The sequence below is a fragment of the Pectinophora gossypiella genome, chromosome 1, assembly GCF_024362695.1.
Source record: "Pectinophora gossypiella chromosome 1, ilPecGoss1.1, whole genome shotgun sequence".
Taxonomy (NCBI): Eukaryota; Metazoa; Arthropoda; class Insecta; order Lepidoptera; family Gelechiidae; genus Pectinophora; species Pectinophora gossypiella.
Genome location: NC_065404.1, coordinates 11133494 through 11161229, shown reverse-complemented (window position 1 = coordinate 11161229; position 27736 = coordinate 11133494). Strand labels below are relative to the sequence as shown.

The 27736-nt window shown below is 37.5% G+C and overlaps 1 protein-coding gene across 3 annotated transcripts in view; it reads right to left on the bottom strand.

Moving 5' to 3' along the window:
- LOC126372232 (protein muscleblind) overlaps positions 1-27736 on the bottom strand; it is a 264761-nt gene that overhangs the window by 145467 nt on the left and 91558 nt on the right. For all 3 annotated transcript variants that reach the window (XM_050018163.1, XM_050018081.1, XM_050018247.1), the window contains one exon: positions 1144-1183. The gene's annotated coding sequence lies outside the window, so the exon portion shown is untranslated. The remainder of the gene's footprint in view (positions 1-1143; positions 1184-27736) is intronic.

Here is a 27736-nt window from a genome sequence, read left to right as displayed (position 1 = left end):
CTTGTTTTTTATTTCCAGTTAAGTCAAATAAAAGTTGACGATTGATTGTATTGTCGGAAAGCTCGTAATCACAGGACGGGGGAGTTGGTAACGCCATTCGAGAGTTAGTCGCGTTTACGGTCGCCATCAATGGAAACTACCAAACTTGTAAGTCGTATACTTCGCAGTGATAAAATGTTTTACGCCCCCATGTATATTCACTGTTATTAAATTTTGTTTGTAACTCCGTGCAGACCGCAACACGGCGTCTTGTAAAACTCGCGCTGATTCACGGTACAATAAATAGGAACACTATTTTAAGACGTCCTTCGCACGAATTCAGAGCGCCCGTTAACATGACTGGAAATCGTCCGTGCTGATATTAAGCCAGAAAACGTATTAACATAATATTTCTTTTCCAAGAGTGACTCTTGTTCCATGAATTTCGTCTGTTTACGCAACTTTATTCGAACAAAGGCGCGGACTGTAACAAAACGCCCAATGCAGAGGCTCGCAGGTGAAATTAAGTACAAAAGCTCCATTAGCATCAGGGATTTGTCAAAATGAAATTATCCGGCGCAGTAACACTTGGGAGTTACAAGCGAGCCGGTAGAAAGAATAAATCCATTCTCGCGAATCGGTTGCATGAAAATTGCAACAGCGGGCAATAGCGGCGCGCCGGCGAAGCGCACAATTATAACGAGAGCGTATAAATCAGAATGAGTTGTGGCATGTTATTAGAGCTATTCCAGCACGAAATAGGAAGACGAAGGCGAGCTCAATGAGAATCGTAAAGTTTGCAGCCAAAACGGGATATTTCCATTTTTAAGACAGATATTTGAGGCGCAATACAGAAATGGAACAGCGTAGCTTTAGACCAATATTTTTAATCACGCTGGTTCGAATCTGTTTCCGCTTCTTACTCCTCGAAATAAGAACGAAAATGGCAAAGTGATAGCGGGTATTTACGATTAGAAGTTTCCTCAACATATTCTATACGAAAACATTTCTCAGAAATTATCTTTAGTAGGCATTCACTTTCAGACGAGAAGATTGACTCGGTATTGTTAGTTGTTCTTGGAATTCTTAAAAGGAAATATTTGTAAAACATCTAAGCTCGTTGCCGAGGGACAGGTACTTGAAGACATAATAAGCTGGTCTTACCTTTCGCAAATTATCTCCGACTAAGAGGCGGCAACGTAATCTGAAACAAGTAATAGAAATTTCAGTTTCAAGGGTAAGTAGACTGTAAAAACTAACAACAGGTCGAAACAAAAGACCGCAGTTGCTTAAATTTTAAGTAAAAGAAAAATAAATTGCAATAAGAGAATTAATTAAATTTAATAGTTAATATTTTTCAGTATTTAAAATTTTACTTTCAGATTTCTTATAGACATACTGCTTACCTGCCAACCCGCATTAGAAAAGCGTGGTAGGTTATTTGTCTAAACCCCTCCAAACAAATATGACAAATGGAGGGAGGCCTTTGCCCAGCGGTGGGACACTTTAGGCTGGATAAGATAAGATAAGACTAGTTATAGAAGAAAATACAGTAAATTATAAAAAAATGCTTATTTTTTTCCAAAAAAGCACTGCTGGTTTAGCGGACAATGACAGTGCTACACAGCGTATAAACGACATCGAAAGTCCAAATTCATGCCACTGATAATCAACACAGAGACTGCCAATAGTGTCAACATCAAAAATTGCCAAAGATCACAGTAAGGTCGTTCATCGTATCCTATTCTCATCTCTATCGTAAATAAGCTTCTATGATCATCCTTTTTATTACCTACCTATCATAACAAAGAGATGTAGTCACGCACGATGAGATCATCCCCCAACAAAAATCTGCCTAATGCCCTTCGATTTAATGTCCTCAATCCTAACGTCACCGGCCTCCGTGGTCCAGCAGTTTGAGCGTTCGGCTCACGATCCAGAGGTCCCGAGTTCAAATCCCGGTGGGGATATATCACGAAAAATCTGTTTGTGATCCCTCGTTTGGTTAGGACATTACAGGCTGATCACCTGATTGTCTGAAAGTAAGATGACCCGTGGTTCGAAAGACACGTTAAGCCATTGGTCCCGGTTACTACTTACTGATGCACGTTAGTAGTCGTAACATGAACCATAAACCTTACACCAGACGATAGAAGAAGAAATCCTAACTTCGTCAAGAGTCAGTCATGCATGCAATAAATAAAGTATCTACTCGTTTTTACGTGGAACTTTCCAACGATTTGCAATAATTTGTCATAGGATCCATTAAGGTAATTTTCTTCCCGTAATTTGCTTGACGTCCGGTGCGTTGGGATGCTACGGGAATGGACTGCTAATCGACTTGTGTTTAAATCTGCTACTTATCCTTAAATAACTGTTTTTCTTCGAGCAAAAATACTTACAAACAGAACTTGGCATTTCGCGTTTCGTTTACTCTTAAAAAAATGTAATAAGTAGGTGGTTAAACCCAACCCGCCTGCAACCCGTAGTGTTGCAGCGTGGTGGAGCATGCTCCATACCCCCTCCGGTTGATTGAGGGGGGGCCTGTGCCCAGCAATGGGACGTATATAGACTGTTTATATATTATCTAGGTGGCAAAACCATTGGGTAATTTGCGTAAATAGGTAATTAGTTATCCCGCATAGGTTGACAAATTATTTCCAAAGTCAGCACTTTTATGATTATGTAACTTTTCATAGGATGATGTTATTTAGTGATGAAGGAATGATTAACCGTAGTAAATAAGATTGTACTCTCATGTCATCACTGAGTCATCAAATCAGCTAAATGCACGACTTGTATCGATATACTAAGAAACTAGCTCGTAAATTACGTATATCCAAATGAGTCATCCTCAACGTCGCAATGTACGCAATTCATAAAAAAACTCAATAAACTCCCATAAAATTGTATTTTATTGCCATCATAAGTATAACTTTACAACTTCAAGTGGCGCCCAACAAGGGACCCGAATTAATGTCCCACAATACCCGACCGTTTATGTTAAACACTACAATGAAGTCGCTTTTGTACCTCTTTAAGGTTAATAAACCTAAATATAGAATATTCAAAGTCGTTACTCGTAATGAGCACAGAGCCGTAAAACAAAACCCTGCTTATTGCAACATTCGTACGCTAGTTTAAGAAACCATAAAATATGATAAGCATCGAGCAATCCGATTCTGGAGATGTCCTATTTTTTGTATTTACGACAAATTGGGCCTTGACCGCGAGCGGGACCCGCGTCTATTGACTGCGCCAGGGAAATAACTTCCCTAAGATAAATACACAGTTCGCTTTGTTGTGTCTTGTCGTGATTTAGGATACTACGATTAATTTGACCGCAGACACCTGTGATTACGAGTACCTCTAGATTAGGGAAGATTAAAACGCTTTTGTCACTTTGTTCGTTTGCAATTAGAATGATTATTGTTCTATTTGAAGCTAAGCGGATTCTCTGTCGGGACACCCACGCTGTCTATTTCTGGGTACCTGTGCGGCTGATGTTTTGGCAATGAGCAGTTCTAATGGAGCAGTCGGTTCAATAAGGGCGGTGTGACAGTGCAGTGGAGTGGTGTATGCGGGTATTGCCGCCGGTAAACAAGGCTCATTCGGGCGCAGCAGCTGCGCGCCTGCAGCCGACGCGCAATATCCCTCTTACAAAATAAAGGAGTTCACGACAATCGTTCGCCTCCTTTACCCTCACCCGAGAAATACAAACGTACGCCTCCGAATGACTTTACAAAAATTTGCATGGAACTTTTTTCTCTATATTTTTAGAAAAGCAATTTTTGTACGTCGCTGGCGATACGGGTCGCGGGAAATTGCACTCGTTCCTCGCTCCGAGAACAGTGCGAATGGAGTGGCACACGGTATTGTGTCGGCGAAACGCGGCCGATTGCTTAGGGTTGGCTTATATTGTGAATCTTATTTTGTTGCCATTTAAATATCATATGGGCAATCACTATATCGTCGGCTTATGGTGATCACATTCTTATGAGATCACAATTTTTTACCTGGATTGAAACTAGCGTACCTATAGATGTATCGAATGTGATATCTCAACAAGGCGTTTACTATAAGGCAACGATATGTAACCTCCCTGATAAAATGATATTTCAATTTTCATTTACGCGTTAAATATTTGTTTAAATCTGTTCATATGCTTTTATCTTCTCGCCAGTCACCGATACTAGGTTAAAATCAATCAAATAAGCACCTACTTTTGGCACGGATACGTAAATTAATTTGTCTTTTGCAAATTAATTAATTTATGGGATGCACACGCATCGACATCACTATGCTTAACAGGGAAACAACAATGTTTTCTTTTAAACGTACCTTGTATTTTAACGGAATTGAGTTTTATTTTTATTAAGGAAAGAGTTGCAGAGCTTCGCGATGGATTTATTGCTTTATTTTATTATTAAATTAGCGAGACAACCCCGCGATACCTGCGCAGTTAGCACAACAACCAACTGCTTTTATATTAAATACAGAAAGGTGGGGGTTGGGTTTAAAAATAGAACGCATCTTAGTTTACAATTGTCGCCGTCCTGTCTACCGTGATGAAATAATTACGGGAAAAGCTGGTAACCGACCACTATACGTTTGTAACTATAAGTCTTTTTTATGATTTGTGCTGATGTTTGTTGTGATGTTTGTTTGTGAAGAGGGAAACCACTGCCCTATTTTTCCCTAAAAAGTAGCATGGAGATTGCTACACCGACAAGAGCGTGGCTTTTAAATTAATGATGATGTGCTGATGTCATATAAAATGACAACTTTCCGCTTCCCACCAGCGGCTGAGCTAGGTTTACCTACCTCCCTCGGTCTTACTTTAGTCTTCAAACGTGTGGGCGTCAGACGTCACAGACACAGATGCGCGTATACGATAACGTCAATGTATAATGTCAGTGTAAAACCAGGCTTTTTGTATGAAGTGTCCGGGGTGTGCTGATGTTGCTGCACACAGAGCCGGGATAGGGGGACAAGCGTTAGAGTGGAGTATGATTGAAGCTTTGACCTATATGTGCAAAACAATGAAAAAGTATTTGGCAATAAAATATAAACCACAATCAAAATCCACAATAAAACGTTCCATTTCAAGTGATCGGAGAGTCAAAATCCAGATCGAAAATGACGCAAAAATTCACAGACACCAAATATTGCTTTACAGCGGTTTGCTTAAATTTGTATTTAATATAGAAACTAGCTATTTTTGGGTTTTCAACTTTTTTATCTTCTAAGCGTTTTCCTATTTTTATTTTCCGCTTACCTAATCTGAAATTTGACAGGTCCCGTTTTTTACATAAGTAAAACGATAATCAGCCCAATACAGGTTAGGTCACATAGCTACCTCTGAAACGCATTTTACGCAAACAGAGACAAGTTCACAAAATGAATTTCATTATGAATAAGTCACTGCTGAGCCAGTGATAATCATTTACAATACAATACAAATACACTTTATTGCACCAAAATAAAAAGAAATAATTACAAAAACACTATAAATTAAGTACATGGCAAATGGCGGCCTTATCGCTATGATTTATGATTCAAATATAAATAGAAAAATAAATTTCGAAAATCATTGTTTTAAGCCCATGTTGGATTCGATCCTGCGACCTTACAGTGAGAGTCAATCGTTCTTTAGACTGGGCTACCACAGCATCCAGTTGAGTTCTTAACCTTAAGTAGATAAAATTATCTTCCTATCGTGATATGTTTGCTCACAGAAGGGATATATTGTTGCAGGTCGGGGATTTATGTGTAAACGCGTAGATACAAACAATTATTCAAAAGAAAACCACAGCTCGGCATTGCACGCTCCCGGCGCGGCGTCACCTACCTACGTGTGCAGCGATTTTTTTTAGCCGGACTTCGCCGATCGCTTACCGAAAATACGATCATATTTTGTAATATTCCCAATGCCACCCAGATTATAGCTGATTTAATATACCAGGTGTTACAAATTTATAGTTTCGTGGAAATCTGTATTTAGATCAGTCGCGACAGAGTGATTTACAAAATGAATGGCGATGTTTTGAAAAGACAGTGTTAAATGGTTCGTTATATTTTGTTTGCTCTCGGTGATTACGTAGGTCAGTGCAGTAGTATTGATTATTCATATTATGTAGGTAAAGCTTATGAAAGGGTTTATCGCATTGTGATCTTGGTTGATTGGAGTTGTGATGATTATTGTTATGATAACACCAAATGGTAAGCACCATGAATATTATTATTTGACTTTGAAATAGATAAGTATAATTTACTTCTGTAGACACAAAGCAAGTTTGGGCTTACATGTACTTACATCTGTAAATACAGATGTGAACTGTTTTATAAGCAGATGACAATATATACCACCATATTATCTCGAATAATTTTGAAGACTAAAGCTATTTTGATAACAGGAACTTACAATAATTGATATGATTATTGAATATGTATTGTCATTATTACATGGTGGTGCAGGTGCTTATTAACGTCACTTACAAATAAATTTAAAAGACTAACTTTAGCGATACAATTATCTATGAAAACTTAATAAACGTAAAAAGCATATTATTATGGGATTGTTTATAACGACAATCCTCGTTTCATTACGGAGATAATATTAAAAATACTCGGAATTCCAGTATTACCGAGAATGGCAACTGAAATTTTAATAGCAAGTTCGCATGTCGCTGCACTCATATTATAGACTTTAAACTGGAGCTGCTGTGTACTGTTAGGTATAGTTTTTATCTATCCTAAATGCGGAAAATGTTTCATTTTTGTCATTTAACGATACTGTTCATGTGAAACGTTCAAAACGTAGAATCAACCATGTCGCCTTTGGCAACACATGTACCTAACATTGCAACAGGTAATGTACAATAATTGCAATGCAATAGGTAATGTACAATAATTCGTATTAGTCAGAATATTTGTTTAAACTCAATTCTTTCGCTCTTCTATTTGCTACTCATTCGTCAAATTAGGTCTTCGCTTCTTAACAACTTATGCAAAACTTTATGACCTTATAATTTACAAATCCATTAAAAGTAACTTAGGTACAGTTAGCCTAACCTAACCTAACCAAACTTGTCAGTCATAAAATTACTACTAAAGACGCTCATCGGGAATCAAACTCGGGTTTTCTAAACCGAAAGCCAAACACGATAACGCGCCAACCATTACACTTCGGAAGCTGTTACCAACAGGAGGAAGACATACAGACTTAAAACCAGGATAGAAAAAAATACTTTTTTAATTAACCGCTTAATGATGTGTAGATTTGATCAGAAGATGAAACGATGTCTCCTGTCAAGTGTCCCACAATAGTGGATGTTTACATTGGTGACGAGTTCTGGGTAATTTAAATAAATTATAATTTACGAGCTGTCATGTCACAGCTGACAGCGCTATTTATGTTGGACGATCAAAGTGGTACAGTCATGGTTATGACCTTAGTACCTACTTTCCAATATAAATACTTACCTGTGTAAAATCACGCATTTAATCTTATTCTGGGTGGACTAAGGTACGAATCAGCGAGAAAATAACCACAAGCTCTCCTGATATTCGTTTTAAGAAGGGTTTTTTTTTACCTTTGAGGGTTTTGCTCTTGGCGCCAGACTTGCACGAAAGCATTGACGAGGCCTCTTAGGATCTTATAGAGCTCGCTCGCCCAGAAGGTGCCTGTTTACTCTGGCCTTGAAAGCACCCGGGTTATATGCATTCGGAAATACAGAAGACGGCAGAGAATACCACTCCTTATTGGGTATGATGTATCACGTGGCGGCCGGTTATCGTCCCATCACTCAAATTGATAAGCAGTGATAATATAATTATTATACTTGTGAAGTGAAGACTAGAATAGTGAATGAAAAGAAATATAAGACAGAAAAATAAGAAAGTAAAAACCTTTCTGTTACCTGGAATTGTGACATTATAACGAAGAAAATAAACACAGTAGGAATTATATTAGTACCGAGAAAAAACTAGAGATGACAAAAAGAAAGAGAGAAAAAAGGCTTATACGATGAACGAAACAGGGATTTATTTACATTTCACGACTTTACCGAGCAGAAGTTTTGTTTTTCCATCAACCAGCCAAGGGCTTAAATGTGGCCCGTGAAATGTTCCAGAATATATTGGTTGTTTATATTGGTGACGAGTTCGGCGGCGTATTAGTCATGATTTACGACCGTCACGTCAACACCGACAGCGCAAGTTAATGACGTTCAAAGATGTGCACTCGCCTTTATTTATTGCCTTCCGAACTCAGTCACCGTTTACTCGGTTTGCAGTTGCTTTAAAAAAGAAAACGTGCTACTGGAAAACTGTAGGTTAGATTAAATCGAAAAGATTTGATTTAAAACGTTTAGATTTAGAATACAGTTTGAAATATACATAAATTCATGACCGTGTCATAGAATAAACCATAATACAGAAGGGACACTCTCCACCCCGCGCCGATACGAGCTTGATTTACCTCCCACCCCTCGATGGGGGTTACTATAGTCAATTTAATCCAGTTAGAGAGTAAGGGAGCGCTAGTGGACTACCTGTCTCGCTCGCATGCACCAAGGCGGCACACTGTAAGAATGAGATGATTGTATGGAGTGTCAGAGCTGTGACCATACCGACCATGTATCGACGTAATTGGCTAAGTACTTGACATTTGTAACAATAAAATATGAAAATGTCGGATCTGGTAGTTTATCATTTAACGATAATTATCCAAAAGATTATTTTATTGAGGACATTTTTAAATATTTTATTTTTACAAAATGAGAATGCGGTTTTTTATCAGTGTATTACAAGACCCAAACACGGGCGGCCATGATTGAAACAAAAGCTATCTGTCTTCAAGTGTTTCAAGTGACACTGTTTGACAGTTTTATGTTTGTTGATATGTGACGTCATTGGGCAAAATGTCATGTAATCAATCGTTTTCGCGCGAAATTAAAAATAATAGAAGAAAAATATATTTTTTTCTAGTAGGTATATAAAGCCTTTTTGAGAAAATAATTTTTTTTAAGAGGTATAAAAATAATCAATTGTATTTTTTAAATACTTATCCGAAAACTGTCAAGAAGCCAATTTCCCTTGATAACGAAACTACCCTAACCTAGTATAATATTTGAAGGGATTTAGTAGCACCTATTGGTCCATTTTTTTATCAAACGTCAGAATACCTACCTTTTATCAGTAAATAGTTAAGGTATCGAAAATAATTTATGCCAAACTAAAGAATTATATGAAATGGGTAAGTATTTAGGGTAACAGAAATATGTCAGTTGAGTTATGTGAAGTGTGTTTAGGACATAAGAAAGTAAAGTAAGTATGCGAAATAAAGGGAACCCAGTCACATTTTATTATTTATTATGTACTTTTTGAAAATAAAACCAGCTTTTAACCACTGCGTTTATCGACATTGTTTTTTTTTTATATAGAAGCAGGTTCAGATACGAAAGCGCTTTCGTTGATAATGCGTCCATAAAACAAACAATATGTACTATTTACGAACCGTAATAAATTCCATATTATTCCTGGGAGATTCTGTCAAGGGCACGCGAGCTGTAACTATGGGAATTATTTTACAAGTCTCGTAAAAGAATAAATTGGGAGCTCGAAATTGTTTGGAATACTATCTGCGGAGAGTATGGCTAAAAGCCACGTAATAAGACGACAAGGGAGGCTACAAATCATAATAAATTCGGCGAACTTATTAAGTCAGCCGCCAACAAACAATGGAGCGAGTTATTGGCGATCTACCCTCGTTTTATCTAGCCGCTCCGCCCCCGCCTCTCAAATGTCTCCCCCCTCTGGCCAACAAGTAGAGCAATCTTCGCTTTATCGGAAAAAGCTCAAGGAAACAAGAATACACCAATTAACACGAGCAAAGAGTTAACAACAATGTGACGTTCAGCGGTAAATAACTTCCAATAACTAAGGACCCAAACCTCCGTTTACCCTCTCTTTTGTACAGATTCCGAGGATTTGAGACCTCAAAAGTAATATGCTAAGTGGTTTGGAGCTTGTTAATGAACGAGAACTTTGATCTTTAATAATAATCACGGCAATCAATAGCCTCCATAGTCTTGTGGTTAGAGCGTTATATAGGCTCATGATCTGGAGGTCCGGGTTAGATTCCTGATGAAGGAATTATCGAAATCAGTTTGTGAGACGAACCTTTGTTTCGCTAGGACATATTGGAAAGTAGGAAGATTCTGTACTTAGAAGGCACGTTAATTCCAATTACTTACACCAACTCGCAGCGGAGCAGCTTTAGCCCTGCGGTTGACTGAAGAGAAGTCTGTGCCTCAGCCGTAAGACGTATATTTATGTATATTATGTTATGTAACAAACTAACAATGTAATACTCTTGTCTATGATATTGTTTATCGTTCCACTTTTTGAGATTTATGTTCCGCCGCATACCAATTGAGTCATAAGAGCACACCCATTTATATGAGGAAGGAACTTCTTGCCAGCTGTCTTCGAGAGGATCTAAAGCATTTATAGTGGTTAAAAGTTATTATTTGGATGACAAAATGCTATAATATTGCACTCTGATGAAAGAAATTAAAATAAGCCTAGTGATATGTAACTCAGTGTTAAAGTCATATTAATAGAGATGTTTTGATTTACGGCATATCACGTATATCGCTTCCTACTCACTGGAGTTCTTTGCCAACGTGCAATTATTTTGTTTGCTAAATTAGTCGAGCATGAAACTATTAATAATGGTGCCAGTAATGTTGATTTTGCTCTGATAGGCTAGTGGGTCAACCTTGGCTATATTAGATAAGTCAGATAAGTATAAATACAGTTAGTAGCTGGGTGGAAATTAGACGAGTGTAGGTACTAGGTATCCTCCGAGTTTGTGACCGATTCTAATTACATATTAACTGAAATTAACGATGTTACGGCATGATGTAAAACTGACAAATAATAATTTGATCCGGATGTGAACTGCAACTAAAAATTAATGGTTGTCAAGTAAAGTATCATCCGAGAGTGATGGCCAATTAATTATGTTGCAAGAATTCGCGACCGCGGCTCCTAACGACCACTGGTCTCGTTAATTAATTTATAAGCGGAGTTGTCTCAGAAACATTAGTCCAGAGAGCCACCGAATGTTGCCATTGAATATATACACCATTTCCCAACGTAATGGGTTCATTCGAAATTGAACGGGACAAAAACAATGCATACGATAGCTGAATTGTACGGTATCCTTTCGAACTAGAAGAAACCATTAAAGCTAAGCGAACGAATTCGGATCCAATCTAACAAAATAGCGGCAATTACAATCCCAAACTAGACGCAATAGTGTGTAACGGCCGTCCTTCGACAACATATAAATAGAAGGCTCCGTACCAATAATAGCCCAAATATCGTTCAATAATGGGACACGAGCGGCCCAAAGTGCGGGGCAAACAATAATGGGCGAAGACAGAGCGGGCACGTACGCCGAGTTGCAGAATTAATCAGTTAGTCACACTTGCGTCGAACTAAGGAAGAGTCGATTAGGAGGGTACCTTGAGGATTATTGAGACATTGGCGGCGGCAAGCCAGCTGCGGCCGGCCAACTTGCCGATATTGCTGCGGCCAGGGCTGCCCCAACTTGTTTCTAACTGCCCAAGAAATTCGACGTGAAACTCCGACGTTCGATCATCCTTATTGGAAAAAGGGTTCTCGTTTCTCCGAGTGTTACTCTTGTAAGTACCAGTACAGGGGCATATTTCAGCAGTTACATTTTGGAATGATGCCATACGTTTGGTTTTATTGCCCAGAATTATTTATAAGATGGAAAGTCATATATCCATACTGATATTGGTCTGGTCTCCATTATAGTGGTCGGTTGTAATTTGGTTATTTGAATAAAGGTGATGTAGGTTTTTGACTTTTTATTTCAAATTATTGTATTACTTATCTTTATTGATACTGTGACGCGAGGACTGTTAATATATTTATTAAGTACTTATCAAAATATACGTCGTCTATTTAGTCTGCATTCTTGATTACAATATCAAGGGCCTGTATTATATTTATTTCACGCCAATTTCAGGCCAAATTATTTTCGTTCATATCGCTGGATAGACTTTTATAATAAACTGTGTGTGTTATTAGCAGTTCTCCCAGCTCCTATACTTTTCCCCCGGGAATGTTACACCTTGCCGGGATGAAAAATGGCCTACCCGTGTGATGTTCGCTCCTTTTTCGACGTCTGAACAACTTCCAAGGAGAATAGACTTGATCTCGATCTAAATGGGATTGGCTGGAATTCTAGGAGCAACATAAAAATATCTTGCGCCTCTGGAGGTCTTGTGTGGGGTTATTTTGGGTTGGGTATTTTTGTAAAGCATTTTTAGCTTGCATGACTACCATAAGAATATTATAAATAACTACTCATGTCGTGCTCATGATTTATATGGATATTTTATTCGTTCAACTTCATAATTAAATTAATCAACAAAGTGATATAAGTCTTTTAAATCTTCCGAATACACAATGTTCAGCTATTTTCAAATTTCACAATGTAAATAGGTACTTAAATTGTTAGAACGACCTTGTCTTATTTTTTAAATTAGCTTTCTTTGCCACAAAAAACGAAATACACTGTAACGCAGCATTCGTTTATTTTTACCCGACTTCAAAAACATAAGGTTATTTTTTACTTTTATTTACGTTGACACTATAAAAAGCCGGTGTTATTTCACATTCGGGACACATACGTGTATAATTGGTAGTTCGTTATCTTGCTGGCTCGGAGGTTATTTAGTTATAATCCGAATCGAGCTCAGTTGCTGAATGGGGTTCACGTATCAGGGAAATTTTATTTCGAATCGTCACTGTGACTCGCGTGGTAGTATCTCTTATGGAGTAGACAGAGGTTTCAAATATAGAGGTATATTAAAACTTCGAAGCCCATAATCTTTATTTGGCGTCGTTATATTAGATAATTAGGTACCTACCTACTTACTATATCTAGCGGATCATGTGATACTTGAAACATAAAACCTACCAACTGTCTACAAAACCATGAATCCTATGCGAATAAATGATTTGATTTGATTTTAAGGTAATATTTGTTTTAACGTGCCTTATTGGAGATTTGCCGCAAATTGCATAAACAACTTGGTCGGAAATTGGGCAAGGTAATAATCCAAAGATTAGACTAGTAGAAGCGATAGACTGAACGAGATCTACTTGTTTAATTTCCACTTTAATTTCAATTTCCACGACTTTTTATCAAGTAGCCAATCTGAATATTTTTGAAGTCTTAAAAATCACTTTGTGATTTCTAGTTTGGTTAGGACATTGACCACTTGATTTTCCAAAAGTAATCAAGATGATCCGTGCTTCGGAGGGCACGTTAAGCAGTCGTCCCGGCTCCTATTTACGTAATTATGTAGTCGTTATTATGAGACATGTGAGGGGCCTATGGCGGCTCAATAGTAATCCTGACAGGGTTGATGAGGTTGGTCATTAGTCAACAAGATCAAATTTAAGTCTGATAGATACAAACTCACGCCCGTAATCCCTTATGGGGTGAACAAGTAATCAGAAAAATACTTGCTGCTACTTTTAGAGTCCTATGTTATTTTAGTCTGATATAGAAATATAAAAAATAGATAAGCAGCTAAAGAAAAACACGACATTTATATTCAGAGCTAGGCGGTGCTAATCATCAGATTGGATACCAGGAGCGCAGGCGGACGAGGGAGTACAATAATGCACAAAGCTCTAGTTGGTGATGTTGATTGTACAAAACAAATTGCAATGCGTTTCGCACGCCATGCGCCCGGCCGTACGTTCTTGAATAATAACTAGTCTGATTGGTTTTATGTATGTCACAGGAAGGTGGAAATAGCAGGCTCATAATCTGGGATTATGGGAATTATATAAATTATTAACAATGTTTTGATCAGTTAATCAGCAGCTGTTGCAGTAAGCGTGCGTTGTGTGTTTCTATTCGCTCCCAAACCAGCATAAAAAGATTTAAAACATAAATAAATAAAAGTTGTTCTAAAAATATTTTAAATAGATTATCCGATCCGGTAGATACAGCAAGAACAGTTCTATAAGACGGTCATTCGAGCACGCGTCGACGGCCGACCGGGTGAAATCGTCGGATATTCGGACGGTCCGGTTGCTGACCGGTAGACGGACAGCTTTGACTGTCAATCACAACGTTGATTGGATTCCGATATTGGCACCAATACTAACGTCACTTCACATTTTGCTGCCGGTGTCAAGTGGCACGGTGAAATGAGTTGGATGGGAATATGATCAGGGCTTTTAAATGACAAAGGAATTATTTTCAATAGCTCTATTATCTGCGTTCTAAGGCGACATGTAAAAGAAAGTAGCAAAGAATAGAGACGCCACAGTAACAATACAATAGCATGAAAAAATGAAACTTACAGAAATGACATAAGAGAAACAAAATATGTGACGTTGGTAGAAATCTTACCTATCTTTAAGGAAATATAAAAAAATATTTAAGAGCTCTAAGAAAAGCTACTTACTATTGAGGTTGGTAATAGTTGTTAGGTTGGTATAAGTAAAACAAACCTTTTAAGGTCAGACTTTGTTTTTAGCCAATGCTTATGTTTGATCGTATTCTAAGTCGTTAAAAATTCAAGAAAAATGAAAATAAAAGCTTTGCTCTTATTTGACTTCGATTGAGTAAGAACGTATTTAGCATTGAATTATCCCGGGTTTGCACTGCTTCTTTACTACTTTTGAAAACTGTGTATGTGTGAAACAAAATACGAACTAGATAAATCGTAATTTTGCGATCAGATATAGGACAAATGATAATTGATAAATAATAATAAATAATAATATTGAAAATGGAATTGATATTGGATAATTGTAATTTTGTGTAAGTTATATTTTTCCTACTGTGTTGGTATTGTTGCTGTGGCGTCCTCTAATAATAAATACTTTCTTTCTTTCTTTCTTGCTAAATGCTTCGCGATATACTTAGTATTTAATATAATCATATTGCTACCTAGACAATCTGAAACCAACCCAAATTCCGGCATCCATCATTATTCTGTTGCGTGTTATGATAACTAAGTTGATTTGTATTTTTTTAGGAAAGTCATACTTTATGTCGATATTATAATCCTTACAAGGACACACTGACTTTTTTATAGCAAGACTGGTTAATGATTTTTGTTTTTATAGCAATGGTAGTGCTTAGGAAAACTCACAAGGAGAAAATTTAAATCGAAAGAATTTCGCATGGTTAGGAGGAGGACCCGGTGGTGTAATGGTTAACACGCGTGTTATTAGTTAGTTCATTAGTCATGAGCATTTTATGTTACAAATACTAAACTTTGATAAAATATTACCAGTTAAATGTTAACAGTTTTGTTACTTAATTGGTCGTTCTGTTCTATAATCCATAACGACAGCTTTGCATTTTTTTATCAATATAACAAGTTTCACAGTCTCACTTAATACATATTATTTTCACAAAACAAATGTAGATGTAACGGGCGTCGCGTCAGACATAAAGTCAGTGGAGTTAAACCCTGTGTGTACAATAAACTTTTAAAAATAAACAAATAAAACATTGCGATAGTAATATTCGAGGCATATAGCAGTGAATATTGTCAGAGCGATATGGCAGCCATGTTTGAAATACTGTCGTTCTGAACCATCAATAACGGAGCCCCGATACTAAGTGCTCGCTAGACGTTACGAGCTTAACGCAGTAATATATTGAACAACGTACAGATAATACACGCCAAGAATTTATAAGTGTCTCGCTAGCTTTTTTAAAGGGAAAGTGACTGGAACAATTTGAAAGAACTTTCGCATTCTTCGTGTAACTATGCTGGCTACAGACGTTGGCGAACTATCGATTCTGTTTCTCTCAGAATTCAAGTTGGTATCTTTGGCATTTATTACTTTTATTTAACTCTTTCAAGTTTTCAGGGTAATGTATTTGGTTTGTTCCAACATTCACGTTTCCATTCAAAACTAAAATTTAATAGAATTTTCTGAGAAATAAATTTTTATAGATGAGTAACTCTTAGATATGACATAATGCATACAAAATAACATAAGCTCACGCAGAAGCAGCAGAAGTACATCTATCGCAAGCTGAACTATGTACCTTTACCTCACCGAGCTTTCTATTAGACCAACTTGAATATTTTAGATATGACAGTAAAATAATATTGTGATGCGTAGTAGAGGCGAAGCTGTTGATTCCGCAGGCCGGCAGCAGCATGAATCCGGCGTTCCGGACATAACTGAAACATTCGCCGGTCCACGCTCGGTTACAATTACGAATGTATTATTTACCAGCTCGCAGCGCTCGTCCGGGAAAGGAATTGATTTCTGCATAATTTAACACCGAAAACACCTCCCAGGGACCTCCGCGTAGCACTAAAAACAAAACATTCGTTTGTATTTTACTACTTTCTCCTGTATAGATGCATTTTTTATATTCTCACTTCTTCCAAGTTAAGCCATGTTTATTTCTTTTTCTCCCTACGGTTTTTTTTAGTCCTCATTTTTCATTAGGCGAATATTTTCGCCGGTTTACGATGAGGTAAATTATGACTTAATTCCCTTTGACAGGCCATGTCTAATATTTTATTCAAAAGAAGGTTTCGTTAACATAATAATTAAATGTGCTTTATGAATATAAAGTTTTAACCGAAGTGTCGTAAATAGCAAAACTTTTCTCAGTATTCAGTCCGATACACATTTCGCATATTAATTAGTCGCCGCTCAAAGAGAAACTGAACAAATAAACAGATGAGTATTCATGGGGAATCCTACCTTTGTAGAAGACAATTCGTTAATTAGTGAGGACCGGTGGATGCTAGTGATGTTTAAGAATCGCCTTTTGTTGGAGACGGCGCGTGTTATGGCGACGGATTGATTAGACGTGTCGACGGGCAAACACGCGGGTCCATTGCGGGCTTTGTTGTCGGAGCCGGCTGAGTCAGATTCTTGTAGGTAATTAACCGTTGCTATAAATTAGAGTGTTGGTGGTGGGCGGCGGGTTCGGCTCATTGCGATGCGGCGCACGCCGGCGGCCTGCGCGATGCCCGGCCAAACATTGTCACTGCACCGCAACTCCAGCTGTGTTCACCAGTTAGTGCCCGCAGGACAACCTATGTGTTGAAATATGGCCGCCGTAAACTTAAGATACCCTACTCTTTAAGGTGAAGACTTACATTAAACATATTTTTCCACACAATGTTCATGCTTCTAGAACACATTCTTGGAAAATTACACTAGAGAACAGTAAGGAGATAGGTACTTGCATTATTCAAAGAAAATGTTTTAAAGTACACTGCTATTGCTCTGCTAAGTACGACTTTACATAAAAACGAGAAAGTTTTTATGTATTTTCTTGTAAGTGGTATTACAGTGGATTATATTCTGAAAAATTGAATAGATACTTACCTAGGTAAGTAATCCACAAAACGGATTCGGCTTGATTTCGCGAAGACAACATTCTTCTATGCATTGAGACGAGTGTTGTCTATAGGTAGACGTGTAGAAGCAGCTTAGAACGGTAATGCCTTTGTTCTGTCTGGCTTTGTTTGTCTGGCTCAGTTTATAAGCAACAACAGAACATGTTTAATATTGAGTTAATGACGCTCGAGCTTATCTACTTCCGTGCATATTGCAGTGGTAGACGTGGGAGTCGACAAGATATGTCACCTTGTTACCGTGTCTCAGTAGCTGCAGGTAATCGCTCGCGCTCACGTATCTGATGGAGTTTCCAAGCTTCCAAACTAGTTGCGCTGTTGTCGGAAACTTTCGACGCTCCGCGCTGCAAGGTGCATGTTCCGACCTGTTCCGATAAGGAGCAGGATTCTCCCTAAATCCTAACACGCGCCTGTTCTGTCTAGGTTACTAACTCGTTAGCAATTAAACTTTTCGGTACACAATTTTTCCTTCGTGGGTGTTGCCCGCCAAATAATAAAAGCAAGCGTTATTAAGAAAAGTAAATTAGACGAGGCTGGACTTGTCAAGGTCTCGAGATAGATAATTTGGCAGACTATTAATTGAAGGTTTGCTTGTCGTCGTTCCCGGTGGCATTGTGGATGCCGGTCACGCCGCGGCGTGAACTTGTTGTGCGGGGGCCGTCCCCGCCGCCGAGGCTATGAGACTTATGAGGATTACGGGAAAATGTGTATTCGATGACATTTTTCGGGACCGTAGAAAAAGATGAAATATAAGGAATTCTAAACGTGACTGGAATATCGTATAAAGCGCCACCTATTACCGGTCTATGTGCGTACTTCGCTACTTTCGCGGTCGGGCGGACGAGCGCCGATGAAACCGAGCGTGACGTTCCATTCCTGATATAAAAATGTAAGTATGAAAAAGCTTTGTTAAACGCGACTCGGCTTTGGCGAAGTGGCAAAGTTTGAAGTGGAAAACTTTTCATGGAAAAATCTTTGCGGAAAACGATTAAATTTTAAGGCTATTTGTACTGTTTAAAGCTGCCGCTGTGGACAGAACGTCTTTTAAAATTCAAATCTGAAAACTTATTTAGTTCAGTGAATAATTTTATGCACAAGTTTTTATCTGTAAAACTAACAATACGATTGGCTCTCGGGTTGATTACTGCGAATGAGCACAGCAGTAATGTAATAGTGAGTGCAGTGTGCAGACCACGGACTTTGGAAAGATTATTTTAATGAAATAATTAAATTAGTGGGGTCCGAGCACAGTGGACGCAGACAGAATCTAGAACGAAGTGAGGGGCAGCATTGCGATTTCATTTGGAGCCAACTGGCTGTATCTTTTTGTGCTCACTCCAGGAAGGCTAGAGAGTTAGAAATAGCTCGGTAGCAAAATTAACTCCATCTCAGACGTTAAAGAAGTGGCTAACTAAATATTTGTGTGATTACATTTAGCGTTGTTCTTATCTTGTCGTTTTACAAGCACGATTTCAGGTACTTAGGAAATCAGGAAGACAATCGAATCGTGGTGAAGTGCTGCGAGAGGAGATTCTCATAGAGAGATAAGGAAAACAAGGAATGTTTGCGGGCATGAGGTTCCCAGGGAACATTTACTGCGGACTCGGACCCTCGTTACAATTAGCCCTGAATTATTTACCAACGCCCAGCTTACAGAGCCGAATTGATTTGTGCATAATTTACGCAAAAGGAACTATTAGAGCCCGAAACATAAAGCCAGCCATAAAATCCGACGCTGATTAGGAAGTATTATCTTGAAATCCGTGGGTATCAAATAAAATCAGAGCTCCGCAGTCGAAATGAAAAAGTTTTTATTTTATACTCAAGGCTATTGGCGATTTCGAGTACAGGGGATAATAAAGGTACGTAACGGCGCGCGGCGGGGCGTGGGTGGAAAGCTTACGTCACTCAGAACTACGAACTACGGTGGAAAAAACTATGCTACGTACAATGTGCTTACGTAAGTAAGTTTTGTATTAACACAATGTAACACGTCGCCGTTAGTAGTTCCGGTGAGCTGTACTGAAACAAATTGTAGGGTCATATGTATCGATCATGTACCTATTTGTTACTACTGTTAGGTGGATAAAAAAATTATCGACCTAATATCGACTGATATCACTATGCAACAGTAGGTTAAGACGATTGTAAAATGTTATCTTTGTTAAAATATAAAAAATAATTGTACTGAACTGGTCGTTTTGTTTAATACTACCTACTCTTAAAGTTTTTTTTGGATTATGAAAAATTCTCAGAGGAAAATATTTTGAATACGCGGAAGCTACACTGCATTTCTGTACCGCAACGCAAAATTTAATTGTACCTGAGATTTTTAGTACGAACAAAATGGAATGCTTCCAAACTTAAAAAGCCATATCATTTCCAATTTTATTTCAAACATTCATAAAGCTGGCTAAAGTAATACGTAAAGCAGACTCATTTTAGTGCCTATAGCGAGGTACGGTTAACTATTGGATAGTGGAATCAAGAAGGCAAAAATAAAATCAGTACAGTTATTGGGATTCAGTGCACGTTCCGTATCGGAGGTTTCGGCGAAGATGCGGCGTCCGCTGCCGCACTGCGCTTAGACAATCGACCTAAGACTGGAAACACTCTTTGGGACACAGAAAACAATAAAATTGACAATTTTGACTGCAGGTTTCTGGACAGATCTCAGAAATAAAATTCTGTCAATTTAACAAAATAAAAGCAGGGTTTCTAACTCAATCAGCGATACACTTCTTCTTGTCGTGTGGGGTGTTGTGAGGTGGATTACCAACCCCATCAACCCTGGCGTCAGGGTTACTATTGGACTGCCAAAGCCCCTGACATACCTCATGTAACGACTACTAAGTTACATCAGTAAGTAGTAACCGGGACCAACGGCTTAACGTGCCTTAGGAAGCACGGATCATCTTACTTTCAGAGAATCAGGTGCAGCAGATGCGCGTGTGCGATAACGTCAATGTGAAGTCTCTGTGTAAAACGAGGTGTTTTGTATTAAGTATTGGTGGTGTATTGGTCAAAATTTGGGCAAAGATAACTACGTAGAAAGGTAAATAATAACTGTCAATATTGGCATCAATTTTGCACTTATTTCACTTGCACTTATTTTCTCTTGCGTTTTGAGGAACAACATCATAATTTTGAAAGTTTAATTAGAAACAGCAGGTAATAAAAAAACAATTAAATGAAATTCATATAATTTTGAAGACACCGACTATTAAATCAGGGAGCCGTCTACAATCTTCAGTGAGCTAAGCATTGTAGCGTGGAAAAGTCTAAATAAACTACAAAATTGTCAAGCAAGATTTATTCTTCTTTTAAATATAAAATGAAAGCAACCGTCCTTTAGCTAAGCCAGACCCCTGTACCGACCGACCGAGAGATAGCTTCGTACCTGTTCTAAGACAATTACCGCTACGTAAACGGAAAATTGTTCGAGAGCTCTCGGAAACGTGTTTTCTAATCTTCGGAGTCGGATTGAGGGGGTGAGCATTTTGTTTTTAACCCTACAACGGGATTATACGCTTTGTTAGACGTTTTATTCCATCCTGTGGCCAGTCTGATTAGATACGCCGCGGAATTTGCAATGAGGTAGGTGTAAACCAGAGAGCTTTTAAATCAGATTACACTGTAAGTAAGAAATTTTGTTCATTCGTTGTTTAAAAGTTTAGATCTATTCGCGTTTTGTACGCAATATAATGAAAACAAGTTCAACTAAAAATAGAGAGAATTGAAAGGCGTTAGTCCGTAGTACCAGTATAATAGACTAACAAAAAAACGGAAAACACGAAAGAGACATCCACACCGCAGAATGCACTAAAAATGTGGAAATAGCAAGAGCGTCAGGAACAATTAATACCCAGCACAATATTTTCACAAAGTTTCGCTTCCCGAACTCCATTCTGTGTCGTTTGAAACAAAGCGGGTCCCCTCCGCAGACTATTTTACGCGCAATAAACTTCAGAGGAATGAGAGAAACTTGACCCTAAAAAGTTTAAAAAATTCCATCGATATTTCTTTCATAAACTAATTCTACAGTTGCACAGGGGAGTGTTTGTTGACTTCTTGTCTAAGAAGTTAGGAAGGTACACTTTAGCGTTACTTACTTAGTTGCAACTAAGTATGTTTTGTTACTTGACTCGCAGCTCGTAAGTTGAAACCAAAGTGTGAAGTACAATTTGTGTGAAGTACATTCGAGATATGTTCGCAAGTATATAATTTGTAAAAAAATATCCTTACCGAAAAACACATTACATTTTTGACATAAGTCGCCTTATTTCATCCACAATCCTCAATAAAAGTAATTGTATATCAGGCATCGTGGAACAATATTTATTATCTCATTTTTTGCTTACTGATTTCCAGGAAACGTAGTGAGGCGAAAGGATAAGAAATAACAAAAGGAACATGATTCCCGAAGAGTAAATCAGGAGTACAATCCTATTTGTGTGAGCAACACTACTCTATTTGGGTTAGGGAATTCATCGCGTTTAGCGTCTGGCTAAGGGCCATTAACAATAAATCCTGCTGTTTGCCGCTCCTCCCCCCGAGTTACCACTCCCGACTGACGTTAATCAGCTTCCTAGATATCTAGACGGAGCTTATATATCCCCAGTCTAGGTCTTTTGTTCTTACCCCGGTCAACTCGAGTGTCCACTTCAAGACTGCGGTCCTTATTAGATTTATCTTGAAATAGAAATTGGAAGATATCCAGTTGTCAAATTTTTCATTCTAATACATTTTTCTCTCATTTATTTTTAAGGGACTTTACTGGAAGATAATTTATACGATGCCCCTTTTCACCTCTCAAATTTGCCAAACGAAATTATGAGGCGTTATTACATCATTAATCATTTCATACTAGACGTTAAATGAGTGAATTCTAATGATGTGCTTGGGGTAGGATACCTTCTCAACTATTGGCATCGTTGGTAATCCATCATAGACTGGACCTTTATAAAGTGTGTACGTCCAATTAGGGGCTTAACTATAAACTTTGATGTACCGAGTGTAGTTGCAAGGTAAATCCAAGTTGCAGGAAAAAAGGACCACATAGAAAACAAAACGTTAACTCAGTTTTGTAAGTGGAAATCTCCGGAGAGCTCTGTTTTCAAGCTGCACGAAACGTAAATTTTACAGCTCGTTTAAGTTTTGCTCATTATTTCATTACCCACGTTATCTGAACTCGGAACATCTACGACTTGGAACGATCTGTTTTTCTAAAGACGTTATTGAGACTTCGCTCAGTACGTCGATCGATTCGTAGTTTGAAAGGCGACTTCGATAAACCATTTGATTCACAAAGTTGCTCCATACTTTGAATCTATAAAACAAGATATCATAAATCACTGGGTAGTAATAATATTATTACCTTCTATTATTTAAATTTACTTAACGTAGTGGAAGCGAAAGAAAATCCCTACATAATTATGATAAACAGAGCGTTTAATATCAATTAAGCTCACAACAGATGGCAGTGCAATGGTGCAATCTTCTTAAAAATCTCCTTACGCTCCGTGCCTTGCTGTAATGGCGGGTATTTCCATAAAAACGATATGGTTTACATATAGCAACGTGTGACGACGCCATTGTATGGAAAGAGACTTGACATTCCCGTCACGTTTAATATTTCTTATTTCCTTTGGCTCATTTGTTCTCGAGTCGGAATGACGTCAAATATACGGTTTTTGTCCTCATTCGACTCACGATGTTCTTACATTTCAGATCTTTAAGCCATTTTATCTAGATAAAGTTGGAGGATTTAAAATGTTATCTGGGAGTTAATGGGACTTTGCTTTCAATGGCATAATGCTCTTTTTACAGATGTATACTTTCTACAATGTGGCCATTATCAATATTGAATTACAAATAGAGAGGATACACCGTAATATTAGTTTATGTATGATTTAAGTAGCAGATTAATAAGCAGTGATCATTTTGGAAGGAAGCAATATCTATCAAATTATTGAATTAGCCATTATATATATAGGCATATTATATCTACACGATTTGTTTAGCTGTGAAGGGAACCCATAAGTATATGCTTGGGAAAAACTATTTTCGTTCTTTACTTAAAAAGTGGGGTTATTCTTTAGCTCAGGTAAGCAGACGTAGGAATAAATGTGATGAAGAATAGGGCAAAGAAAATTAGAAAGAATAAGTCTTGAACATTACCTACTGTTAGGCAAGATAAAAGATCAAATAAAGTGTAGTACGTTATAATAAATGAAGTAAACACAATGGTATTTGAAATGAGTACGTACAGCTGTCCCAAAAGGATGAGAATTTATTTCCAGACGAAAAAAAATGTCCTAAAAGACAAACGCTGAGTAAGCCAGTCTCAAGAGATCACGATTGGTTTAAGACATGTTCACACACTTCACAATAATGTATTACTAGAAGTTTTTTTTTCTGAAAGAGTTAACTATTCATCGATTTTAATAATAAAACAAGACTTTATAGCACAGATCGAAAATAAATTAGATACAATAGACAAACACGACAACCACTAAATGACTGAAGATTTTAATAAAATATTAATATCTTAAATAAAGAAAATATAAAGGAACAGTTTCTAAACGAATATTTACGTTGTTATGGCTTTTAGCTGGAACAAATTTGTAAACTAATAAAAACTGAGTTCAAAAGTTTATTTTGTACAACGATACTTATCTTGTAATCCTAATGCTGAAATTATATTTCGTATTTTAGCTAAAAGCAGCATAACTCGTCAAATAATTTGTCACTTTATTTTTAGTGTCATCAAGATAAAATATGATTTGTATAATGTAAAAAGGAGTCTACAAAGGCCACATTGAAGCGATTCTTCTAAAAAAGCAATATTTTACAAATTGCAATTTGACATTTGCACATATTAAATAAAATACATTAAAATGTAGCGCGCAACGTCAACTATTATCAAATAGCAATATTGCTTTAGATGAATTGCTTCAATGTGGCTTTTTTAGAAGAAGTTTTAAAACTTTATTATTATAATGTAGTACAGGCTTTTCCAGTTGCTAAGACGCTCAGGCCGTTGTTTAAGGAAATGCTCCAGTGCATACTGCTCTCAGTGTTTGCATAGAGTTGGTGAGCAACTGGATATTGGATAGTCTCCATGCAGATAAACACGGTCTACACCCTCAGTACACTTTCGTTTCACTGACAATTTTCTTAGAGGTCGTTCCAGCAACGGTTATGATTCTGATCCACCTACCGGTTCATCGCTTTTAAAACGTTTCAGTTCAAAGCACGTACTCCTAAAATTTTTATGCTGTTAGTTTCAATATGGATATGGCAATCGAGTTTTAACGACCAAAATAAAAACAACGAAACGAATCTAATGTTTATATAGGTATTTTTATACGTACACAAATAAATTCACGTCTGTATTCGCTAATGGGGTTGGCAAAGCCACAAGTAATAAGAAGTCAACTTGTAACTATTTGATAGGAAGATTATAAATATGATGAACCGAATGGAAATAGGAAATGAGCCTACCTTTTATCATGGTACAACAAAACCACGTATGCTCAAAAGTGACAGCTAATATTTCAAAGTTATTCGCGCTGACGTCATCTCACTCTCCGTTACCATTTTGTAAATAATAAATTACCAACGACTAATGTTTTTATAATTAAAACATTGCAAGACAATTTTGAACTTTTACTGAAAGATTTACTTACAGTTTTGTATGTGTGACAAAATGATAGTAATGGAGACTTTCCAGGCTAAGTTCCTAAAAAAAAATATTCATTTCTGTTAGGACACTGTCCCTAGAACTGTGTTAAATAAACACAGGATTAATCAAATTTGAGTTGATTTCAATAATGGATGGACGAGGAAATAGTTGCACCTGATTCAATTTGTTGTTGTTTAGTATATTTCGAGGATTCTAGGAACTGATACCCAGTGGAATTTCTCTTGGTACTAAATAAGATAACAGACTTATCGCTGTTGCCCTTTTGAGGATTTCATCAGATGCTGGACGACTCTATTAGACTAGCCATGTCATTATTTATTACGTATAATGGGATGTAAAGACATTCGTAAATTTTCTTTAAAATAATAGATTTCTTGTTTCCATGAGGTAAATTTGTTGTTTCTTTTGTTTCGCCTGACAATAAATGGGACGTTTTTTTCCTTTTAGATTAGGTACTTTTAATTAAGTAATTAATTAATTCTTAAAATATATTAAACTCTCAAGGCCGATTTCCAGGCACAAGTTAAGCAATGAGATTTGGATTTTAAAAGGACATTCGATCTTTCTACTTTCAAATAAGAATAATTGTATCTTGTATCAGAATTCCACTCAAATTGTTACGAATATTGTAGCAGTGGAAGATAGCTGGGACTTATAGTACAGGTTTTACCTATTATAAGTACCAGCTGTGTTTATTATTATTTCATGAAAAAGTGAACAGTCTCCGTGGTCTAGTAGTTAGAGCGTTGGAGTCACAATCTAGAGGTCCGGGTTCAATTCCTGATTTTGTCGAAATCACTTTGTGAAACTGTCCTTTGTTTGGTAAGGACATTGCAGGCTTGACTCACCTGGTTGTCCGAAAAAGTAAGATGATTCCGTGCTTCGGAGGGCACGTTAAGCGGTTGGTCCCGGCTATTAGCCGCAATACAGTTCCACCAATCCGCAGTGGAGCAGCGTGGTGGAGTATGCTCCATACCACACCCCGGACACTTCATACAAACAATCTCGTTTTACAGAGATACCATACATTGACGATATCGTACACGCACATCTGTATGTGTGACGTCTGACGCCATACGATTCAACTTTAAACTATGTTCAAGGGGGTGAGGTAAAACTAGCGCAGACGCTGGTGGGGGGGGGGGGGATGTCGGAGAGTTGCCGTTCTATTCTAGTATTATTCCTTATTTTATGTTCATACCCCTCGGTTGATTGAGGGGAGACCTGTGCCCAGCAGTGCCTCCTTGACGGTGTACAAAACATCTGGAAAACATGTATGAGGCCTGATGATGACAATACATCACTACCGGTTACAGAAGCTTTTTTTTTTTTTGACGTGACTTATTGTAGATTTGCCGCAGATGGCATTAACTACTTGGCCGGACAAATGGGGAGCGCTGAAGGCTCTCACCCGGGGTTACAGAAGCGAACGCCACTTGTCAGTATCTCATACCGCGGTGGCTCACGCAATATGAGTAAACGCTTTGTACATTTCGCAGGCATACCTTCCATTTGATATTGGATAGCAATTTATTTATCATACATATTGAGGCGAGCGAGCTGTACAGAATTCGCTGCAAAAGCTTTCTTCCTTCTGAAATCAAGAATCGAATACGTGTGAGGAATTTTGTGTACCTGCCGCAGTCGGTTGGTTTATGGCCAACATTAGTATTGGATACGCGGGGTGCGTTCAGCTGATTAATTTTTTAAGCAATTACTGAAATTGAGTTTTCAGTTCTCTTTTCTAGTAACAGTTCGTGGAGTCAGCAACTTATTTGTGAAAAATGACTTTTAGCTACTATCTCTCAGTAAAACCATTTTGTTGAAACGAGATAAAGCTTTAACCTGGGTATTGTCGAAGATAAATTATAAAATGCATAGTATAAAACAAAGTCGCTTTTTCTGTCCCTATATCCCTGTGTACGCTTAAAACTACGCAACTACGATTTTGATGCGGTTTTTTTAATATATATAATAGATAGAATTCAAGAGGAAGGTTTATGTGTATAATAACATCCATTAATTAAATAGTGGAGATATACCTACTGTTATTTTTGAGGTTATTTTTAATGTGATGTAAATAATTTCATTTCTTAAAGCCGGGGCGGGTCGCTAGTCAAGAAATAAAAGCCAGTCTAAAGGTGATTAAAAATCGATTTTTCTTTTTGACTGATTTTTTTTATTTTAATTAAGAATTACAATGATAAAGTGTACACTCATACGACGGGTTTCGTGACATCATTTATGTGTACTTTCTCTACAATATCTGTTTTGACGTTGGTAAAAAGCATCTTATTTGACTAAGTTGTCTTCAAGCTTAGGTATTATTTAGAGATTTTTTTTAGAGATTTTGTCAGTTTTAAAAACATGCTAGCATAAAATATGCATTCTGCTAAGTATCTTTTTACTGGACGACACAATCATTTTTATAAAGTACTTACTTTCAAAATGATTGTAACATCAGAGATGGCAAAGCCATCAACAGTATCTACAATAACAAGCAATAAATGCACCGCTACACCGATAAGATGGTTTCATTTAGAAGCATGCAAATGTCGTCGGCCACGCTTCACCGATC